The sequence below is a fragment of the Mauremys reevesii genome, linkage group 11 (assembly GCF_016161935.1).
Source record: "Mauremys reevesii isolate NIE-2019 linkage group 11, ASM1616193v1, whole genome shotgun sequence".
NCBI lineage: Eukaryota > Metazoa > Chordata > Testudines > Geoemydidae > Mauremys > Mauremys reevesii.
The window spans coordinates 5343424-5366338 of NC_052633.1; the positions used below are offsets into that span (position 1 = coordinate 5343424).

At 49.0% G+C, this 22915-nt stretch overlaps 1 protein-coding gene across 1 annotated transcript in view; it reads left to right on the forward strand.

Annotated features, from left to right (window-relative positions):
* COL18A1 (collagen type XVIII alpha 1 chain) overlaps positions 1-22915 on the forward strand; it is a 269164-nt gene that overhangs the window by 15293 nt on the left and 230956 nt on the right. The gene's annotated exons all lie outside the window — the stretch shown is intronic.

The window sequence follows — 22915 nt, forward strand, 5'->3', positions numbered from 1 at the left end:
CAATTTAATACTGGTACACAGTGATGATGATTGTGAAGCTTGGTTGAGGTGGAGGAGTCAGAGGGTGGGATATTTCCCAGGGAATGCCTTACTGCTAAATGATGAACTAGCAATTGGCTGAGCCCTCAAGGGTTAAATCTCACAACATTCTACAAGGCAGCCGGAAAGGAGGGAGACAGAGACACGCACCCTGTGTGAGAGAAAAAAATGTGCATTTCCCCTTTAAGTAGCTGAGCCCAGGCTTAGGTACACTGCCTTGTTAATTAAATCAGCTTGCTGAGACCTGAGACAGCAGCTACTGCCTAGAAACTCCCTCGTCTCCCCTGCTCTATGGAAGATGGGGTAAGCGGGGTGCAGGAGCAGGGTGGGGGGGAGACACCCTGACATTAGCCCCCCTCCCCCCGCACAGCAAGCAGGAGTCTCTGGGAGTAGCTCCAAGGCAGAGAGCAGGAGCAGCACATGGCAGTGGGGGGAGGGACAGCTGCTGCACAGGGAACTTAGGGGAGTGGGGAGCTGATGGGGGGGGGCTGCTGGTCCACCCTGGTTCCAACCACCCACCAGACAGCTGCAACTGGCTGCTCTTCCTGCAAGCAGTGGACAAAACAGGCGACTGCCAAAGACATTAGAAGGGACCATTTCACAACTTTAAACGAGCATGTTCCCTAATTGATCAGCAACTTAACATTGAAACAAGGTTAATCTGGAGGACTTTAAGTGAGGTGTTCCTGTACCCCAGTTCATCCCCTGGGGTACAGGAGAGCTGGTCTTTCATTACCACTGAAGGAGGAGGTGTTATGTGTTTGTGATGCTAGGGAATCTTGCTTCTACACAACGCTTCGTGTTCTCTTTAGAGAGACAAGGTGGGTGAGGTAATATCTTTTATTGGCGAGAGAGACAAGGTTTCGAGCTACACAACTCTTCTTCAGGTCTGGGAAAGGTACGGAGAGTGTCACAGCTAAATACAAGGTGGAACAGATTAAACATAAGGCGTTAACACAGATTGTAATGGATCATTCAAGGTGTAGTGCCCAGTTAATACTTCTGCAGTCATAGGACAAAAAGGGGGGTTAGTGGATTAGAGATTGTTGTAATAACATAACATAACCAGAGTCTCTGTTCAGTCCATGATTTTTAGTGTCTAGTGGAGTTATGAATTTAAGCTCCCAGACTCATCTTTTGGAAGTGTTGTGCAGGTTTCCTTTTGAGGATGAGGACCGATAGGTCGGATAGGGAGTGATATCACTGTGTGAAAAGTGATCACCCACCAGTGACAGGATGTTTTTATCTTTTATCATCTGTCTGTGTGTGTTTATTCAAGAGCATCGTGATTGTCTGGTTTCACTCACAAGTTGCTGTTGAGCATTTAGTGCACTGGATGAAGTATGCCACGTGTTGTGATAGGCATGTGTAGGACCCATGGATTTTGAAGGGTGTGTTTGAGGGGGTGTTGACCATTGTAGCAGTGGAGACATGTCTGCAGGTTTTGTTCTGTCAGGATCTGGTGCCACTTTGAATTGGTGTGTCCTGGTCTGTGGGGAGCTTGTTTCTATAGATATCTTATCCTATCTTCTAGAACTGGAAGGGACCTTGAAAGGTCATCGAGTCCAGCCCCCTGCCTTCACTAGCAGGACCAAGTACTGATTTTGCCCCAGATCCCTAAGTGGCCCCCTCAAGGATTGAACTCACAACCCTGGGTTTAGTAGGCCAATGCTCAAACCACTGAGCTATAGATGAGCTTGGTGATTCTGGGGGGGTGGTTAGAAGGCCAGATCAGGGGGCTTGGGTCTCTTTAACATTCTTCTAAAGCTGACAGGACTTGAGTTTGTAAAGCCTTATCTGAACAATCCGAGCCGCAAACTGCCTGGAACTCTATTATCTATCTACCTTGGGAGTGAAGGACTGAGCCATCTCAGCCTAGATGCGAAAACCTGGCTGCAGGAGATGGAATATATCAAAGCTGACACTTGGAATCCTCCTGAGCCCCTCCATCTCTCAGCCTGAAATCTCCACTGCTGCAGTGTGTACCTTCCCTTTGAGATGCACCTCTCCACTGTCTGCAGATAAGGCTTCCTTGATAAAGCTTCCCATCCTTCTGTGCAGTATACCCTGAGACTCTCTCAGCCTCTTTCCTCTGTGCAAGGAGGGAGTGCTAGGGTCCCAGGGGGTGTTTGTTCTCCCCGGTGACATTGGAAGTCTCGTTGATGGAGTTTAAGAATAGCTGAGTCCTGCCTCTGTCTGTATGGCCCAGATTAAAACAGAGAGACTTTCTCCCATGCGAGAGAGGTGGTGCTTGGCAACACAACTTGTGTGCTTTGATGTTGGCCAAGCAAAAAAAAAGTTGCTATTGGATACTCAAATGGGAAAATGGTGACAATATGTCCCTGAACCCAGTGGTGAGCTGTAGCCAGTTCGAACCGGTTGTTAAATTTAGAAGCCGGTGTAGAACCAGTTGATAAAGGGGTGGCCCGGCTTCTCCAGGGGGCAATTTAAAGGGCCTGGGGCTCCCAGCAGGGGCTAGAGCCCCAGGCCCTTTAAATTGCCACCAGAGCCCCACTGCTGGAGCCCTGGGGTAGGGCTCCAGGGCTCTGGGGGCTAGTTAAAAAGTCCGGGGCTCCCCTGCTTCTATTGTCCCGGCCCTTTAAATATTTGCCAGAGCCCCGCCGCTTCCCCAGGGCTCCGGCAGCTGTTTAAAGAGCCGAGGCGGTAGAAGCAGGGGAGCCCCGGCCCTTTAAATAGCCCCCAGAGCCCTGGGATAGCAGGGGACTCCAGGGGCTATTTAAAGGGCTGGGGCTCCAGCTGCCTCTGCTGCCCCTGGTCCTTTAAACAGCCGCCAGAGCCCCACTGCTTCCCCAGGGCTCCAGCAGCTATTTAAAGGGCCAGGGTGGTAGAAGCAGGGGAGTCCCGGGCCTCTAAATAGCCCCCAGAGCCCCGGGCTGCTGCTGCTACCCTGGTGGGGGACGGGGGAGAGGAGAAACTTGCGGGTTCTGAGGGGGGCAGTCGGGAGCAGGATGTGGGTTGGGGTCGGATGGGTGGGGAGGGGGAGAGACAGGCACGTGGGGCGTGTACTGTACTCACCACTCGGTTCCCTACTGGGTCTTTGGCAGCGGCGGGGTCTTCACTTGCTCCAGGTGAAGGAGCTGCCGCCAAAAACCCGGAGCAAGTGAAGACACCCCCCCTCCCGCTGCCGAAGTGCCTCCGAGGACCCGGTAGGGAACCGGTTCTTAGGATTTTGGGAGCTCATCACTGCCCGAACCTGTATTACTGAATAATGCTGTGATTACTGCGCTCCTGAAATGTGCGTGTTCTGACCCGATGTGGAAAGGGGCAGAGTAGGTTTGTGATGCTGACAGTCTGGGGAGAAAAGCCTAGCCCCTTGCTTTACCTTGACAATAAGAACACTGCTCATTTGCATAAGGTGACAGCACTTCAGTGTGCTCCACGGCACCTTCCAATTGAGGATGCTGCGTGGCTTCCCAAGCACCGCTGAATTCGGTCTCTCAGGCTCCCTGCAAGGCACGTAAGTGTCATGCATATCACACTTGGGAAGCATCTGTGGTACAAATGGGGACCTGTAATGCACACAGGCTGTTTGTTCAGTTCCTACCATGTGCCTGTTGCGTGTCTCTAGGCATACTCACAACAGAAAAGCACACACTACCACCCAGTATTAAGCCTTGCCTTGCCCCTGGGAGGCAGCAAATATTCATATTTCTAGGTGGAGAAACAACCACAGAGGATTTATCCTACAGCATGTGTTTGGTGGTCATGAATACAGCGCATGTCTCCTGACTTCCAGTCCTGTACCGTACTCATGCCTTCTTATTTCCTCCATAGTATTGTCTGGTAGAAGCTGCATAAATACAAACGGGCCTGGTGAACTTGTTAGCTTGTATACAGCCCTTAGGAGCAAGAGTAATAATGAACTGTTGGGTCGACACCTGTGAAAGTAGAAAAGCAGCTGGGAGACCATCTTTGGTCTCTCAAATCCTCCCTCCCCACACCTCGATGAAAAGTTTGCAAAGGGAGTATGCAGAAAGTGTTGGAGCCATTGAGAGCAGTGCTTTGCCCAAGCATGTCCTTGTTACATGAAGAGCTGTTAATTGTTGCAAGGGAAATCCTTCCTCTTTCCCATGAGCATCTTGGGAACCTCTGTCAAGGACTGGGACTCCACTGTGCTAGATACCGCACAATCCCTGCTCAAAGAGTTTACAGTCCAAGGCCATGTCTACGCTACACAATTCAGTCGACTTACACCCACTGCAGTAATGACTGTGGTTTTTCATGTCCACACTACCCTCCTTCACCAAGCGCACTTTCACTGACTTGAGAGGCTCTAGCTGTCAGCACTGCCCCTTTCCCCCAATTTCAAAACAGGGACCCTATCAGCGGCTGTTAGCCACCCTGACAACCACAGGCAATGCAAGTAACAGTGTCTGTACCGACACTGCATCACCCGAACTACATCGAGCTAAGCCTTATGCCTCTCATCGAGGTGGATTTACTAGGTGAGTTTCAGTGGCGGGAGGAACACTGGAGTGTGTACGCTTGCGTAGTTAGGTCAGTGTAAGCTGTCTTACCTCGACGTAACTTTGTAGTGTAGACCAGGCCTAAGTCGCTTTCCAGTGCCTGCATGCTGCCTGGGCCTGGGGGAGATGCCTGGCGGGTGCCTGTTTGTGCTGCTGCTTCTGTGGCCGCTCTGGGCCATGAGATCCATTCCTAATAGAAGAGGGTTTGCCTCACGGAGTGCATGTGTCTGCTGTTCCACGGGGCTTTTTCCAGGGACTGGCAAATAGAGCCTGCAGGGCCTTATCTTGATGTAGTTGGTATTGGTCCTGCTTTGAGCAGGGGGTTGGACTAGATACCTCCTGAGGTCCCTTCCAACCCTGATAGTCTATGATCTTCTGGAGCTGCCTATTTCCTGATATCTTCAGTTTCTGCTCTTTGGGACAGAAGCCTTTGAACAGCCTGCAAGCCCCTGCCCTGTGAAAACAGTTACCCCCTCGGATTGTGTGCACAGAGGGTCCGCAGTTCACCTAAAAGATGATCATTCTCCTCCCCCTCAGCTGGCTAGAGAGTGCTGGGTCTGCCTGTGAAAGCAGGGACTGGCCTCTCCATTATCTCCATCTTTGCATGCGGTTGGTTTATATCTCATGCTAAGCGGTCTCAGACCAGCGTGTTGCCTGGAAGGCTGCTGGGAGAAAAGGACTGGGATTCCCTGCCCAGGTTAGTTCTCTGTCTTTGTGTGAAGGGGTGGGTGATCCTTGTGGAAGGGTACGTCACTCGGGGTCTTTAAGAGAGTTTACCAGTCTCCTGGGGAGAACCACCAGAGAGGTTTTGCAAGACTTCACTGATGTGTGTTCCTTTCTTTGGACGCTGGGGGAATGAAGTAGTACTGTAGCAAGGCTAGCCAGCCAGCCAGGCACAGCACACCTGGGTTGGGAGGAAGATGGTTGCTCGCCTCTCAGTACTGCAGCTCTTCCAAAGCAAATGCTCTTGTGAAGGCAGGACAGGGGCCAGATGCTCAGCAGGTGTAAATCAGCGAGCTCGATTGACTTTGATGGAGTTAGGACAGTGGAGGATCTAGCTCCAGTACTGCCAGGGCTTGAAATATGTACCTGAGACCTGTTAGCTCAAGGACCAAGGCTTCTACTTCTGGTAAGTCTTTCCCCTCTCCCCCCAAAACCCCTCTGCTGCCATTCCCCCGCAGCCAGGGCATGCCCTCTCCGCATGGCCTGCGGACGGGCAGAGGGTGTGCAGAGGGGTTCCTGTCTGTCCCAGGCAGCTCTGCCCTGGAACCGAACACGAGGAATATGTGCTCTTTGTTTCACAGACTGACAATTACAATGTGCCTCTTTTCAGACAGCAATGCCCAGGGCAATGAAACTGGGGTGTGTGCGCGCGGGCTGCTCTGCTCTTCTCCCAGCCTCAGATTTTGAGTCCTTCCCAAGGAGTAGTTGCCATGCCTGCCTCTGTTGCTGCTCCGAGCTGTCTCCAAGCTGTGGCATGCTGCCCTTTACCTGCTTCTTGCTGTGTTCACTGTTGGGCTTTGTACAGTTTGCACTGTGCTGTGGTTGGGAGAGTTCAGAGGAGCAGCAGCAGCTGAGGCACTGGAGCGGGCTGTCTGCAGACTCAGGGAAGCTGTACTGCATTGGGTGGCGCTGTTTGGAAGGTTTTCAGCCAGAGCTGGAAAGGTCTGATGGCCCTGGAAAAGCTTTTGGCTTTGCGTGGGCGAGAGGACTTCTCAAGCCCTGGTTCCTCCTCATTATCAACTTTCAGTGTTTGGTGATGTGATTAGATGTCTACTGGGGATGGAGCTGAGGCCATCAAGCACACGTACTTTACACGTGGAGCTGGCATTGGATGTCAGGTGGCTAAGCTTGCATCCAGCAGGGTGTTACCAGTTGATTTCAGTCTTTGGCAAGGACGACTGTAGCAAACAAGGCAGGAAAGGGGAGAACACCTGTATTATTGCCCTGCCTGCGGTGACACCAGCCCCATCAGCAGTCCTGGGAAAGAGTCCAGCTGGTCACAGCATGGGGCCATGTGCATGGGGCTTTAACAACCACCAGGACCCTCGTCTCCTTGCTGCGTTTCAGAGAACAGGCTTGTTTTCTCTGCCGCCCATCGGAATGCTGCCCCTGTGATTGGTGATGCCACTAACCAGAGCATGCCGGTGACTGAGAGCACCTGCAGCAGGAAGCCTCTGCCCTATAGCCTCATGCTCGGTTGGGCAAGGGCAGTGCTCAGTGCTGTCCGTGGCTCTGGGGGAGTTACTAGGCAGCGCTTCCCCTGAGTGAAAGCTCCCTGGGAACAGGAGCCCTCTGCTGAGTTTTTAAGAGCCAGGCACTGTCCTCTCTGGCTGAGCAGGTGCATAGAGTGGGGTGGGGACCCATTCCTTTCTGGCTTTGAAAGGCAGCCACTATCGGGCTTCTAGAGATTAATAGCATGACCCAGGGTTCCCCACTTGCTGTTTGCTGCAGGAGACTGTGCTGTGCACAGGGAGGCAGAAGAAGCATGGATTACCCTCGCTGCCCACCACTCCTCCTACTACCTCCCAGAGGAAGGGGGCTGCTCTGAGCAGCCATGGAGAGGAGAGTTTTTCACAGAGCAGTCTGTACAGTCTGGGCATTTCTAAGGTGAAAAACAAGCAGGAGAAACCCTCATTAGGCCTTCAGTACACCCCGGAAAGAAACACATGCCCCAGTTCTTTTAAATCCTTTGTAGGCCCTCTTTTCATTTGGACTGGCAAAGGTTTTCCCAGAGTCACTGAAACTAAGGCCAGAAGGAACTGCTATAGTCATCTAGTCTGACCTCCTGCACAGCACAAGCCAGAGAACATCACCCAGTGACTCCTGCATCAAGCCCAAAAACTTCTGGCTGAGCTAGAGTGGATCTTTTTGAAAGACAACCAGCCTTGATTTAGACTCTCTAGCTGATGAGCTCCCAGTGATGGAGAACCTCCTGTGTCCCTCAGAAGATTTAGTTGGGGATTGGTCCTGCTTTGAGCAGGGGGTTGGACTAGATACCTCCTGAGGTCCCTTCCAACCCTGATATTCTATGATTCTATGAGACATTGTGGTGGCATTCATTAAAAAATCCTCCCTGTTAAAAATTAGCAACTTATTTCTAGTTTCCCTAGCTTCGGCTTCCAGTCAGCAGTCTTGTTCTGTCAGCGTCGGCTTGGTAACAGAGTCCTCTGCTTATGGAAATGTCCCTGTGTAGGTGCATGTTTACAGACCACGATCCAAGTCCCTTCGTATCCTTCTCTTTGCTAAACTAAACAGCATGAGCTGCTTCAGTCTCTCAATGGAAGGCAGCATTTTCAGACCTTGCCTTGGTCTTTTTGTCTCTTCCCTGCAATAAGCTGTTACGGGCTGTCTCTGGATGTGGGCTAATGGAGGCCGGGAAGGAAGCCGCCCTTTTCTTCCTGGAAAAAGATCTTCTGGAAAAAGATCTTGGAGTCATCGTGGATAGTTCTCTGAAGATGTCCACGCAGTGTGCAGAGGCGGTCAAAAGAGCAAACAGGATGTTAGGAATCATTAAAAAGGGGATAGAGAATAAGACTGAGAATATATTATTGCCCTTATATAAATCCATGGTACGCCCACATCTCAAATACTGCATACAGATGTGGTCTCCTCATCTCAAAAAAGATATATTGGCACTAGAAAAGGTTCAGAGAAGGGCAACTAAAATGATTAGGGGTTTGGAGACGGTCCCATATGAGGAGAGATTAAAGAGGCTAGGACTTTTCAGTTTGGAAAAGAGGAGACGAAGGGGGGATATGATAGAGGTATATAAAATCATGAGTGATGTGGAGAAAGTGGATAAGGAAAAGTTATTTATTTATTCCCATAACACAAGAACTAGGGGTCACCAAATGAAATTAATGGGCAGCAGGTTTAAAACAAATAAAAGGAAGTTCTTCTTCACACACCGCACAGTCAACTTGTGGAACTCCTTACCTGAGGAGATTGTGAAGACTAGGACTATAACAGGGTTTAAAAGAGAACTGGATAAATTCATGGTGGTTAAGTCCATTAATGGCTATTAGCCAGGATGGGTAAGGAATGGTGTCCCTAGCCTCTGTTTGTCAGAGGATGGAGATGGATGGCAGGAGAGAGATCACTTGATCATTGCCTGTTAGGTTCACTCCCTCTGGGGCACCTGGCATTGGCCACTGTCGGTAGACAGATACTGGGCTAGATGGACCTTTGGTCTGACCCGGTACGGCCGTTCTTATGTTCCTCTTTCATCCAGCTCTCTTCTTTCCAAGCTCCAGCCTCACTCCTGAGATGCCTCTGTGCCCAGGGGAATTGCTGTAGGTAGGTATCTGGGCATTGCCCTTCTTCCTGGGGGTTGTCAACCAGGCTGTATGTTGACATAGCATGGTTCAGTGTGGGACACCTAGATCTGGAGTATTGTCCCAGAGCTGTTCCTTGGAGCGGCGACTTAGCGAAAATCCACGCAGCCTTTGCTTTCTGCTGCCAGGAGTGAGAGATTCTTAGGTTGTGGGGGCTGATTTGAGCAGCGCGTGCTTATCCTGGGAGCAGGATGAAGAACACGTACTTGTAAACCTGCTCTGCTCTGCTCCGCGTGTGGAGCTGCCTGCACATAACCCTCCCAGGGATCCTAGCTCACTTTCCCTTTGCAGTTGCACCTGTGCCAGAGGGTGCTTTGGTGTTGCAGGCTGGTTGTCTGACATCCAGGCTGGTGGTAGATAACCTGGTAGGGAGCATGGTGGGCAGCCAAGGGTGCATGGCAAGTCCCTGGTGTGTATGTGTGGGGGTGGAAGCTCTGTGTCTGAGCTGCTGTGTGTGGGGCAGGCAGTAAAAGGAGAGAGTGGATTGAGGTGGAAAATTGGAGTGGGGGGACGGTTGCCCTCCCTGGCTTTGGGGGAATTGCTAATTGCCCAGACTGTGGCAGTGGAGCTGGCAAGGGGAGACGGCAACATTCGTGCTGCGAATTGTGTCCACAGTTCTTGGTGTGGTGGTGTGGAAAGCAATGGAGGGTGTGAAAGGGGCAGAGCTCTGGGGCAAAGAATTCCCTCCGTCGTGCCTGGAAAGGAGAGGAAGCCTGGGTGAGGGGCTGAAGGGACATGGTGGAGTTATATATAGCAGTGTTTGAGAATATGGAGTGAAGCTGAGGGCAAACAGGGCCTATAGGGACCTCTAGCGTGCTCTCTTTATATGGAGGTACTGTAATTAGTATATAGCGGTGATTCCCCAGGGCAGCCCTGTGTCATAAGGTCTGGGGGCCATTTAGATCTCCTTGGTCTGCCCTGGAATGTTACTCTTTGGTGCCCTGGGTTGTGTGTTATGGGCAATTTAACCAGCGGAGGTTCTTAAACCATTTAATTTCATCCTTTTCCCCCCTACCTCCTGTTCTCTTGTGTGCATGGTAACTTTTTTTCAGACTAACCTGTTCTTCAATGATTTCCCAGAGTAAGCGCTAAATACTTAACAGTTCCAGAGTGTGCTCTTTCTTTTAACAGTTTGATAGTTTACCAAGAAGAGAATTAAAGCTGGCATTTCAGAAGAGAGTTCAAAATGATAAAGGAGACTTCTAAGATTAAATATCAGACACATAGTAGCAGCTGGGGCTATGGGATTAATAAAGCATTTTAATGATCTTCAAACCCATCTGACATTTGAGAATGTATCAGAGATGAATATTGCCAAGAATATAGTATATGTCTATAAGTTTGTGTCTATAACACAGAATATTATTAGGAGAGAGAAACTCCCAGGACAAACAGAGAACTCATTGGGGAAAATAGGCTCCATTCATTCAGTTTCTTGTTCAATTCCTTTTTGGATTTATAGGGGAACTTCACAAAATTGCATTTATGAATCACAATTCTATCCATCCACACAGGTATCTATTTTATATCATCGTTGTGATGTCTGAGTGCCTTTCAAACAGTCCATGGCAAAAGTAGAGTCTTGGGTTTGGAATGAATTGAAGCAGAGAGTACTGAGGTTCTGCTGCTTTAGAGACCGAGTTAGTGAATTTAACAGTGACACAACGTGCAACCTGTGGAACTCACAAGATATTGAGACCAAGAGTTCCAGGTGGGCTAGCAAAGAGTTAGACATTTGTTTGGTAAATAAGAATATTCACATATGCACTAGCTAGTATATAAATCCCTTACAATTTAGTAATGCTTCAGAGTATAACTCAGCCATTCACTGGTTGGGTAGAAGTAGTATAGTATTTTACACAATGCACAATTAACCCGCAGTACTCATTGCAAAGATGTCAGTGAGACCAAGAGCTTAACAGGATTTAAAAGAGGACTGGATACTTATATGGACAATGAGCCGTTCCGGTGTTACAACAATGAGGATTAAAAACAAAAGTGTGTGTGGGGGAAGAGCAAAGTGAGTGAGAATGATGCAGACTGAGGGTGAGATACCTCCTGATCTAGTAGATTAAAGAATGGAACAGTGAGGAGGTGACAGGCAGGGAGTTTTACTGGTATGGACTGAATAATTTATTTGATACTTTTTGTGCTATCCAGCCTGCTCTATGTTCAGTAGTTAAGTACTGTTCAGCAAATAGATTACTTTGATATTGGCAGAATTCATCAAATGTATTCAGTGAATGTTCATTCTGTTGTTCAACCAGTCCTAGCAGCAAGTGGAAAGCATTCATTGAATGGAAAGCTGGTGGACAGTATGTTGCAATTCGATACCTGAATGCTCCTGTGCAATTCCTTTAAATTGTTGGGGGCAGGGTGGCCTTTGGAGTTGGGAAGGCAGCTGGTGGTGCAAATGTGTTTGACTCTGGCTTAATCATTGGGCTAGTAGGTGTCAGGTTAGCTTTCTGTATGTGCGATTTTATTTACACACGTGCACAAGGTTAGAATTTTATCAATGAGTTATTAAATGTCACGTGTTACAGTAGTTCAGAGTAAATTCCATTTCTCAGTTATGTTATTTTATTATTCAGACAAGATGTGGTGAGAGGACTTGTATCTAAAAAGCAGTAAGGACTACTTTAAATAAGTTTGACGATAAGTTAATACTTTACCATGGTAGAGCATCTAGCACATTGGTTCTCAAACTTTTGTACTGGTTACCCCTTTCACACAGCCAGCCTCTGCGTGCGGCCCTCCCTTAATAAATTAAAAACACTTTTTTAATATATTTAACACCATTATAGATGCTGGAGGCAAAGCAGGGTTTGGGATGGGGAGGCTGACAGCTCATGACCCCCCTGTAATAACCTCACATCGCCCTGAGGGGTCCCGACCCCCAGTTTGAGAACCCCTGATCTAGCACAACAAGACCTACCGTTGCTTCTCTAATGCATTGAGTTCATTATTCAATTTTCTATGTCAACTCACAGGCCCTTTCCTTTTTTGCAGATATAACAGAAAACTCATAGCAAATTTACACTCTGTAATTAAAAGGTCCCCTTTTTTCCACACTGAACCTGCCTGCACTAAGACTGTAACCAAGATGAATTGTGCATTGTTGATTAATGGCTAAATTGCAGCTTTTTGATAACCTTAGATGCACATACATAGCACTGTGAGTTGCTCTATTTATGTTGTGAATGTTGGACTAAGATCTGTTCACTTTATATGGAGACTTCTAACTTTCCCAGCCGAAGAAATGACATGTGAAAGTATTTCCCTCCCACCATCGTATTAGGGAAATGCTAAAATCTCCTAAATCAGCAGGAAAGCCAAACGTGTAAGTCTTTCCTCATGGTTTGTTCCAGGGCAGCTGATATGGCTGATAAATTGCAGCCTGAGTGCTGTTGGCTTAGCTGCTTCATAGTTGTTCTAACCGACTATGGACGTCAATTATGAACCAAATTGTTCTGTGACAACCATCGTTAAGGCATGCTAAATACGTTGCCATCTCTGAGGGGTGTTTATGCTTCCCTCTGTGTGGGACACGTGCACTTTGCTGGCAAAACGGTGTTGTTCAAGCTTAGTGTTTGCAGGCATCAGTGTAGGTTTGAGCTAATTATTCTCCAAATTCATACCTCTGCTAAAGGGAGACATGCCTTTGCGTGTGAACCCAGCTTCCCCAAAACAGGGTATGTGAAGGGGCATCCCAGGGACCTCAGGCTTCTGCCCCCATATGTGGCTGATGGGCTTTTCAGCCCAGACAGAGCATTAATCCTTGGGATGCTGGTCGTGCCAGCAGGACCGTGTGGTGCCCGGGGAGATGAGGTGTCCCTCAGGATTGCTATACCATAGGAGTCTGCCCACCCACAGGAATTCTCCCCCACCCGCTCCCAGCCAGGCTTGCTTTGCCCCCTGCTGGGTCCTGCCCTTCCCTCCCCATGAGAAGCAGTGCAGGGCAGGTGCTTGGAGATTTAGGGGTGAGGGCAGAGCCAGTTTGGAGCACAAGGAGAGGCCCCTGGGGAACTGTGGTTGGGGGGGGCCTTTCTCAGTGTGACTAAAGTGGACATGGAGGCAGGGCTAAAGCAGGTTGTTGGGCCCATCCCTTGCCTGGGGATTCGGGATACCGTGCAATGCCCAGTGTGTGATTAGAGCTTCGCCTGAGTAAGGACTGCAGCACCTGGGCCATGTTCTGTGAGCCAAGTGCATGTGAAGAGCGAAGTGGCAGTTGCATGCTGGTAGGGGTTCAGATTTGGGCCAGCCATACCTGGGCTCTCCCGTTCACAGGGCTCCCTTCAAAATGAGTTCACCACAACACCCAAAACCAGCAGGAATGTTTGTCTGATTAACAAAACCAAAGGCTGCTACTTCCCTCGCCCCCCCCCCCCCCCCGAAACTGCCAGTTTGCAAAGTAGCCATTGTGTCAGTGTCTTAGTGCAGAGGGGCGTGAGGGGAAGCCCTGAACAGAAGAGAAATGGGTCAAGCTCTTGTCAGTGGCCGGACTGGGTGACAGCTAGACAACAAATTTGATATTTAAGCTTCGTCCTGCTTTCTTAGCCTGAGGAGGAGTGAGGGGCCCAGGTACGGCAGGGTGCGCGATCCGTGGTATTTACTTTAACGAAAAGAGCTCTGTCTAATAAAGTACAAGCCCCACATTCCACTCCAGCGTCCGTTTGCAGAACAGCCTGTTTCTGATTCCTGCGCAGGGTTTCTGCATCTCGAATCCCTCGCGCCTGGAATTTTCATTGTCCAGGAGCGCTCCTGTGCCTGACACCATGTCAGGAATGTGGATTCTCCCTACTATAGCATTGCCTCTGTCTGCAGCGGGCAGGGATTGATCAGCCTTGCTTCAGTTATGCTTGTTTCAAGTAAATGTGTAAATCAGAGGGGGAATTCCAGGTCCTGTGCCTGACTCTGTCTCCATTTCCGTGATGCACAGCGTAGGGAGCGGTTAGCCATGGTCATTCCTGTTGGGGTGAAGCATGGCCCCAGAGCGTTCTACACAGGGCTTATAAGAGTATGGTGTACACCGGGCCTCACAATAGTGCAGTGTGGAGTGGGAAGAGCCTTGCCAGCTTGTTCCACTCGGATGAAGATGGAGGGAGCTGGGAGCGTGCCAGGATGCGGGGACCTAGCCTCTGGCACAGGAGTGCACTGTCTGTAGTGTACGTGCAATGTGGACAGTGTGTGAGGTGTGTAAGGACTACTTTAAGTTTGACTATAAGTTATACTTATAGTCAACTTCCACAGCTGTCTGCTGCTGAAAGGAGGGTTTTCCACGGATGTGGGGGCTGGAGGTGGGTGGAGTGATAAAGGAGGGTAGTGTTTGCAGGGCTGCAATTTGGAAAGGGGTCTTTTATTTGAAAAGGGGCAAGTAGGGAAAGATTTGGTTACTGGATGTCAGGCAACCAATTATGAAGTTTTGCCAAGCAGCATCTGCGCATGCACAGGGACTGCTTACAGCCGGGTCTCCTTTCAGCTAACCACGACAGCTGTGGAGGGAAGGAAGTGCTCCGTGCATTCTGTGGGCACGACAGACGCTCACTGATTGCTGGTGGGAGCTGGCCTAGTACTGTTCATATTAATGGCTTCCTTGACGCTGTATGAATCTTCGGACCATAGAGCCTTCCCTGCTCCCTGGGTTGGGGCTTCGGCATACTCAGCCATTTTGCATGTTAGTGCTGCCATAGTGGAGCAGGATTTAAGGCTCAGTCTTGACTGTGAATTTTTGTGCTCGTCCTATGTAATGTGGATCCTGCATGTCCACGAGCCCTGCTCCCATTCATTTAAGGCAGCTCTGTAAAAACGGCACCACCTTACCCCATGGACCTGCCCCTGTGTGCATTCAGAGTCGGACCTGCAGTGGGGGAGGGATAGCTCAGTGCTTTGAGCATTGTCCTGCTAAACCCAGGGTTGTGAGTTCAATCCTTGAGGGGGCCATCTAGGGAACTGGGGTAAAAGTCTGTCTGGGGATTGGTCCTGCTTTGAGCAGGGGGTGGGACTAGATGACCTCCTGAGGTCCCTTCCAACCCTGAGATTCTATGATTCTTGTGACAAGAGGAATACCGTGGAGCCAGCTGTGTTCCGGGGGGGAGCTGGTTTCTGGGCCACCTGCTGCCTCATCAGCAGAGGAAAGGTGCAATGGCAGGGGCAGAATCTGCTCTCTTTGACACCTGTGCATGCTCCTTAGCAGTGGGGCAAGGCCGGTACGGGAAGTAGGCTTTGCCCTGTGGACTCTAACGTACAGTGGTGACTAGTTCGCTGAAGGCCACAGCTTGTTCTTGAGATGTGAATTTGTGGAACTGGTGGGTGGGAAAAGCGTCCTGTCCGTGTTAGCTGAGCAAGAGGAGCCTGGAATCACTGAAGTGCTATAAGCCCAATAAAACCTGAAGACAGAGGCCATTGTTAAATAAACTCACTCTTTGCTCTTTCTGTGGAAGGTTCAGCCAGGGGAGGGAGAGGTTCTGGCTGGAAAGCAGCCATCAGCTGGGCACATCTCCTTCATGACACTAACTTTGTTTCTACACTATCCGCACTGCTAGGCACGTCTGTTCTGCTCCACAGCTGTGCTGGCCGAAGGGGTTTTGAAACCACGTCTGGAAGCTGGAGAGGGGGAGACGGGCTGTGACTGTACTCTTTCTGTACGCGTTCAATGGGCTGGAGGAAGATTGTCTGTCTCTTTGGTCTCCCGTCCTAGCTCCTCCCCCCTTTCAGCATGACAGGCCTTTACCAAATAGAAACCTCCGTTCACCGTGACTGTATCTGTGATCTTCCTTTGGAAAGGCAGTAAGATATATGGGAGAGGAGACTGCATGGGCTGCATTAGTCACCACCTGAGTGAGGTACAAGGGTAGGGCCCCTCTGCATGCACTTACACGCTGCGTACCTTCGCTTCAGTGAGCAAAGTCATACGTGTGTATGTGCAGGAGTGAGCCTCAGGGTGCAGCTCAATGCAAGTCCAACTGGCAGAATCAGATCCCAAAATAAGCTAACATGTAGTAGCAGAGTGGGATGTAAGTCAGGCTGCTGGCCCTGGCTTTTCCCCTAAAAATGGGAGAATCTGGCAAAAACTTGCCAAAATGCTTTCCCAGATTAATTTCTTTCTGTGCAGACATGGCTAAATGGATGGAAGCCTAGGCAGCCCTTTGGTATTATGCTGTGTTTGTTGGGTTGTTTTATTTAATAAAGGTACTGCACAAGTGCCATTTTATACCAGGTCACTTCAGCTGCTCCCCCAGGTTCATGAAGCAGCAGGAACAGTTGCATATTTCGGTCTAGATTATCCTGTTGGATTTCCGAACAGCTGTCATTGTGGCAGGCAGTGAAAAGAGAAAGGTATGCCGGAGATATTAAAGGGTTAGGTTTCGCCCCAGGTATTTGAAGAAGAAAAGCCCTGCTGTTTGTGCAGTGAAGTATCTGATACCTGGCCAGCTGCTAGAATCAGCAGGTTTGGATTCAGCTCTGTTCCTGGCATATCTTCTTCTGCCAACCCAGCTTTGCTTCCAGGTTTATCTGTTAGTCACCCCGGCCGCAGATAAGCGAAAAGGTGGCATTGTTAAAAGGTGGCATTGTTAACCTCGAGAGGCGCTGCTGTACCTAGAGGCTAGTGCTAGCCATCCAGCAGAACACATTTGCAAAGAGATTTGACCCTCTTCCCCGTGAAAGGGACGTGGTCTGGCAAAAAAAATATTAAAACATATTTCCTAAATTGTCACGCGAACACCAAGCTGCAGTGTGTTAGTGAGTGTGACGAGAGGAACCATTGGAAATGGAGGAACTAGAAGATATCTGTAAATTCATTGTAACACGCAGAGTAGATTTCTGCACAACCTTCCTGGAGCAATTACATAACCCCAGCAGCTCCATGCAAGCTGGCAACCAGTAGCACCCAAAGATGTGTTCCAAGGTGTCCCAGTCAAATCCCTCTTTAAAATCTGCAATAAGAAAATTGCTAATTCTCTAACTCCACTAGTGAACTACCTCCTGCACCTGTACAAAATAAGTCACATACAGGCTCAGTAATCTAAGGCAGCTTCTGAAATATGTCCATCCAAACCACAAACTCTGCAGAGAGGGACCTATCCTATCAGTGAACAGAGAGCCACCGAGAGGGTGAAAGTGACGTTATCAGCAATACAGGAGATATAAAGTTAAACCTATGCTATGGATTCAGAGCCTTACATCAGACCCCTTTAGGTGTATGGCTTAAACTGAGAGAGTTTTTTCCTTCCAAAGAGAACTGTATGCACATGTGAGTGAGCGAGATCCCCTTTACTCTCTTCACATTAGCAGTCAAACCCTTGGCCAGTATGATGCATACTAACTCACAGATACGGAGAAAGAACAGGAGTACTTGTGGCACCTTAGAGACTAACAAATTTATCTGAGCATAAGCTTTCGCGGGCTACAGCTCACTTCATCAGATGCATAGAATGGAACATATAATAAGAAATATATATACATACAGAGAGCATGAAAAGGTGGAAGTAGCCAGACCAAATGTAAGAGGCTAATTAATTAAAATGAAGTATTATCAGCAGGAGAAAAAAATTTTTTGTAGTGATAATCAAGATGGCCCATTTTAGACAGTTGACAAGAAGGTGTGAGGATACTTAACATGGGGAAATAGATTCAATGTGTGTAATGACCCAGCCCCTGCCAGTCTCTATTCAGACCCAAGTTAATGGTATCTAGTTTGCATATTAATTCAAGCTCAGCAGTTTCTCCTTGGAGTCTGTTTTTGAAGCTTTTCTGTTGTTCTTTAAGTCTGTTACTGAGTGACCAGAGAGGTTGAAGTGTTCTCCTACTGGTTTTTGAATGTTATGATTCCTGATGTCAGATTTGTGTCCATTTATTCTTTTGCATAGAGACTGTCCGGTTTGGCCAATGTACATAGCAGAGGGGCATTGCTGGCACATGATGGCATATATCACATTGGTAGATGTGCAGGTGAACGAGCCCCTGATGGTGTGGCTAATGTGATTAGGTCATATGATGGTGTCATTTGAATAGATATGTGGACAGAGTTGGCATCCGGCTTTGTTGCAAGGATAGATTCCTGGGTTAGTGTTTTTGGTGTGTGGTTGCTGGTGAGTGGTTGCTTCAGGTGGGGGTGGGGGGCTGTCTGTAAGCGAGGACTGGTCTGTCTCCCAAGATCTGTGAGAGTGATGGATCGTCCTTCAGGATAGGTTGTAGATCTTTGAGGATGCGCTGGAGAGATTTTAGTTGGGGGCTGAAAGTGACGGCTAGTGGCGTTCTGTTACTTTCTTTGTTGGGCCTGTCCTGAAGTAGGTGACTTCTGGGTACTCTTCTGGCTCTGTCAATCTGTTTTTTCACTTCAGTAGGTGGGTATTGTAGTTTTAAGAATGCTTGATAGAGATCTTATAGGTGTTTCTCTGTCTGAGGGATTGGAGCAAATGCAGTTGTATATTAGAGCTTGGCTGTAGACAGTTGATCATGTGGAATTCCTCAAGGGCTTCTTTTCCATGGGTCCTGATGATGATGTCATCAATGTAGCGCAAGTAGAGTGGGGCATTAGGGGATGAGAGCTAAGGAAGCGTTGTTCTAAGTCAGCCATAAAGATGTTGGCATACTGTGGGGCCATGCAGGTACCCATAGCAGTGCCGCTGACTTGAAGGTATATATTGCCCTTAATTAATTAGCCTCTTACAGTTGATATGGCTACCTTCACCTTTTCATGTTCTCTGTATGTGTATATATATTTCTTACTGTATGTTCCTTTCTATGCATCTGATGAAGTGGGCTGTACCCCGCGAAAGCTTATGCTCAAATAAATTTGTTAGTCTCTAAGGTGCCACAAGTACTCCTGTTCTTTTTGCGGATACAGACTAACACAGCTGCTACTCAGATACGGGGAAGAGTACTACATTTTCTTTGTGGAGATTGCGTTGTGGGGTATATCACAAGCCCACCTCTGAGGCCTCAGCTGTTTACCCTAATGTACCTGTGGGTGTTCCCATTAGCCATAAACATTTCTAACCCTTCCTTGAATCCTGCCCAGCTCTTGAACTCAGTGGCAATGAGTTCCACAGCTTAGTTATGCATTTGGGGGAAAAAGTAGTTTCCTTTTACCGGTTTTTAATTTTGTTGCTTTCACTCTCAGCAGATATCTCATAATATCAGATAATTTACCCTCTATGCCATTCACTGTTATGTACCATTAATGTTTTTTGTACTAAGCTCCATAGCTCTATTACGATGGGCTTCTCTGCCTGCTTGCAAGCCCCCAGCCCAGGAACAGAAGATTGAGTGGTGTCAGGCAGTGTCAGAACCTTTCCCAAGCATGCAGCAGGAAGAGAGAATCCTCAGCACTCGGTTCTCCTGCTCACCATTACAGAGCGCAGTACGACAGATTGGTATAGAAAAGAACAGGCCTGTCACAGTCATGCACTGACGACTCGGGGTGGGGGTGTGTACACACACATGCTCGGGAGACCAGCTGCCTGAGTTGGGGTTAGGGGATTAGAAAGTAAGGAGGATAGACTCTTTCAGGTAGAGTGTACAGGTATTATGAACGTGTGCTTCGGAGGCCTACAGCTGCACCAGACCACGTGTGTGTCCCTCCTCCTGTGCCCAGGGAAGGTGTAATAGAAGGTTGGGGATTTCCTGCCACGCCTAAAAGACTGGAGAAAATATGGGGCTACTTGTCCCTATCTGCTACTGTGGTTTGCCGTGTCCTGATGACCAGGTGACTGTTCCCAGCGCCTGTTGCAGATTTCTGTGCCGCTCCATCCCCACCCTCCCCAGCAGGGGGCTATGGTGTGATGAGCGGGACGGTGCCCCAGAAGAGTGAGAATAAGCACTGTAGCGACTGTTTGTGTGTTTCTAGCCCTACCCCTGCCCGACTGTATAAAGCCGGCAGGTTCCTCAGGGCACACTAATCCAAATTCAAGCCATCTTCCCGGCTCAGGGACTCGGTTCTTACCTGAAAGGGGGCTCCTTGCTTCCAGGGCATCCCAGTCCAGGCAGGTGTCACCTGGCCCCCTCCTATGGGCATGAAAACTCTCGGGGGGCACCAGGCCAAGGAAAATATATGAGCTGTCGTTGGACACCTTGAATGTCCCCACAGGCTGCCACCAGCAGTGCTGCCATGGGTGGGCAGTATTGCACGTGTGGGCCCTCTCGACCTGCCAACCCCATAGCCGAAGGGTTCTCCCCAGAAAAGAGAGTGGGTTACAAACGTTTCACATGGATATATGGGGCTTGGTGCTTAGGGGTCAGACAAATCAGTTCCCAGCTGTCCTAATGACACGATGGGAGACCTTGTGGGACGCTGAAGCTATTGAGAAAAGTTGACTGACACTTGTGACTCCTGCCAGACCCTGTGGAAAGGAATTGAGGTCCTGTGGCAAGTTGATGAAGTCTGTAAGGACAACAGGGGGAAATACCACTCTGCCAGTGTTAGCTGGACCAAGTACCTGGCCAGTAGCTGCCCTCTGTGGCCTTAGAGCCATCTGCCAGTATCTGATCTTACATCTGTTCCCAGGGTCTCTCTCCAGGATCATGGTAGCAATAACACTGGCTTCAGGGAACAAGGGAATGCACTTCTCTCTTCCCAGATAATTTTCTGATCAGGCTTCTGTACAGAGGGAAAGTTGAAGCAAACACCCAGCAACACTGTTCCTGGAGTACCTTGGATTCAGGACAAGCTCAGACCTCTGGTGCCAGGAAAGTCAGTCCTGGGCCTGGGTTCTTTGCTATGTGCCTTCCCACCTCTTCCACTGCTGTTCAGGACCAGACCAAAGCTAGGAATGAGAGAGCGGCAGTGGTCCTGTTTGTGCCTTTCTGGCAGAAGGGGCTATAGCTCTTGGGCAGGAGGTCTGCTGTTGCCAAACAATGCTCCATCTGGGACCAGGCATTTAAAATGAATGCTTGGCTGTAGCAATCATTGCTGTCATGGACCCTCAAAAGAAGACAACAAAGATAACCTACTCTGCTGGCTAGTGCAAAGTCCATAATAGAATTACCAAGTCAAACCAGTGAACTGTAGCCTGGAGCTCCTTCTAAGGAGGAGCTTAATTTGAGTGTATACGATTGTCCAAGCTAAAAGGACACGTTTCCATAGTACAGTGTTATCACCAGGTTCAGGAAAAGGTTTTGTACAAATTCCAGCGTATTAAATGTTTCCTTAGGGCATCAACCCTATTCCATCCCCAAAGGTCATAGAGCAGAACCTTGGAACCACATTCTGCTTCTTACACGACAGCCTAGATTAACCTCTCCAGGAAGTATCATTATACTCCTGTTCAGTAGAATGGGCCTTCTGATGGCTGCTGCCTCCAGTCAGATGGGTGTTGAATTTGGGAGTTTGCTTGATGAGACCCATAGCACACATTCCACAAGTAAATTCAATAAATAGTTTTCTTTTGGTTGAGCATTGAAATCCATCTGGTCCTTAGGAGCACTGACAATCTCAGGGCATATTGGTCATCCAGTCTTAGTCAATGCTAGTTTTTGTTTGGTTTTTGTTTGTTTTCGGGGGGCAGAAGTCTTCTTCCTGACTTAATGCCAAGGAGAAATGAAAAATGTGTGCATGCACATGTACGTACCTATCTACCTAGCTTTGGAGGTTCTTATTTAAAGGATGAAACTGCTTTTCCCCCTGGAGGCAGATTGCTGTGAAAATCCCACTGTAACAGATCTGTGGACCTTAGTACAATGATTAGTAGAAAATTTATCCTTGCTTACCTAAAAATGTTGTCTTTGGGTAGGTCCATACTTACCCGCCGGGTCGACGCGGAGAGTTCGACTTCTCGGAGTTCGAACTATCGCGTCTAATCTAGACGCGATAGTTCGAACTCCGAATGCGCTCCCGTTGACTCCGGAACTCCACCACCGCGAACGGCGGTGGCGGAGTCGACGGGGGAGCCGCGGAGTTCGATCCCGCGGTGTCTGGACAGGTAGGAAATTTGAACTAAGGTAGTTCGACTTCAGCTACGCTATTCGCGTAGCTGAAGTCGCGTACCTTAGTTCGACACCCCACCCCCCCCGTAGTGTAGACCAGGCCTTTGAGTAATAAGATTCACAAATCCAGCACACCCTGCAGATAAGTGGATCATCCAGACTAGAGGTGGGAATTGACATCTGAAGATTTGGGTTTGTTGTCATTAGGAAGAGTTTTTCATGCTTGGCAGGAGGAGATATTGGGTTTTTTTCCCTTGAACTATGTGTAACATAGACCATAGTTTAGGAAAGTAGAATTGAATTATCCTTGCTGTGGAAGTTCCTGGAAGTGGAGAGAACTTCAGGCGATGGGGCCATTCTCTGATGCTAGTGGCTGAGAGGTCTGGGTGTACCCCCAAGCTGCAAGCCGCCTGAAGTATCCAGCGTCACAGAGCTGTGGCCCTTATTACCTGAAGAAAGGAATATTCAGGTAAGCATGGATAGAGTTACACCCCCCACCCCCAGTCTCCTTTTAGTAATTTCCTCATAAAATGCAACAGTGCTAGCATTGCTACAGGGCTAGGTAGGAGTGTGCCCAAAGGGGAGCAGCATTGGGAGGCTTTTTAGGCACCCCCTGAGGGCATAGCTCCTGCCCCCGACCCACATGCACTGTGGATGAGTAATTTGCTGCGCTTCTCCGTGGGGTGCAGGGCCGACTTCCCCATGTGCATTCAGCTGCTGACGTGCACCTACGGGGTGGAGCCAGGGCTCTGCTCCTTCCTGCCCACTTGCGCAGTAAATATATGTCAAGTATCAGAGGGGTAGCCGTGTTAGTCTGGTTCTGTAGAAGCAGCAAAGAATCCTGTGGCACCTTATAGACTAACAGACATAGTTAGTCTATAAGGTGCCACAGGATTCTTTGCTGTAAATATATGTGTGTCTCATGGAAGGGGTGGACAATGTGCATGGGATAAAAGTTCTCCACCCAAGAGAAAGTGCTCAAGCTGCCAGTCCTGGAGAGAGGGCTCCCCAGCTGGGCACCTGAGGTGCCGGGCATGGAAGAAGAGGCAGCCGTAGCTACCTCCTTCACTATGATAGCTTCAGTACCACATTGGGGAGTGCTAGGCCATCCCTGTCTCTAGGGTCCTT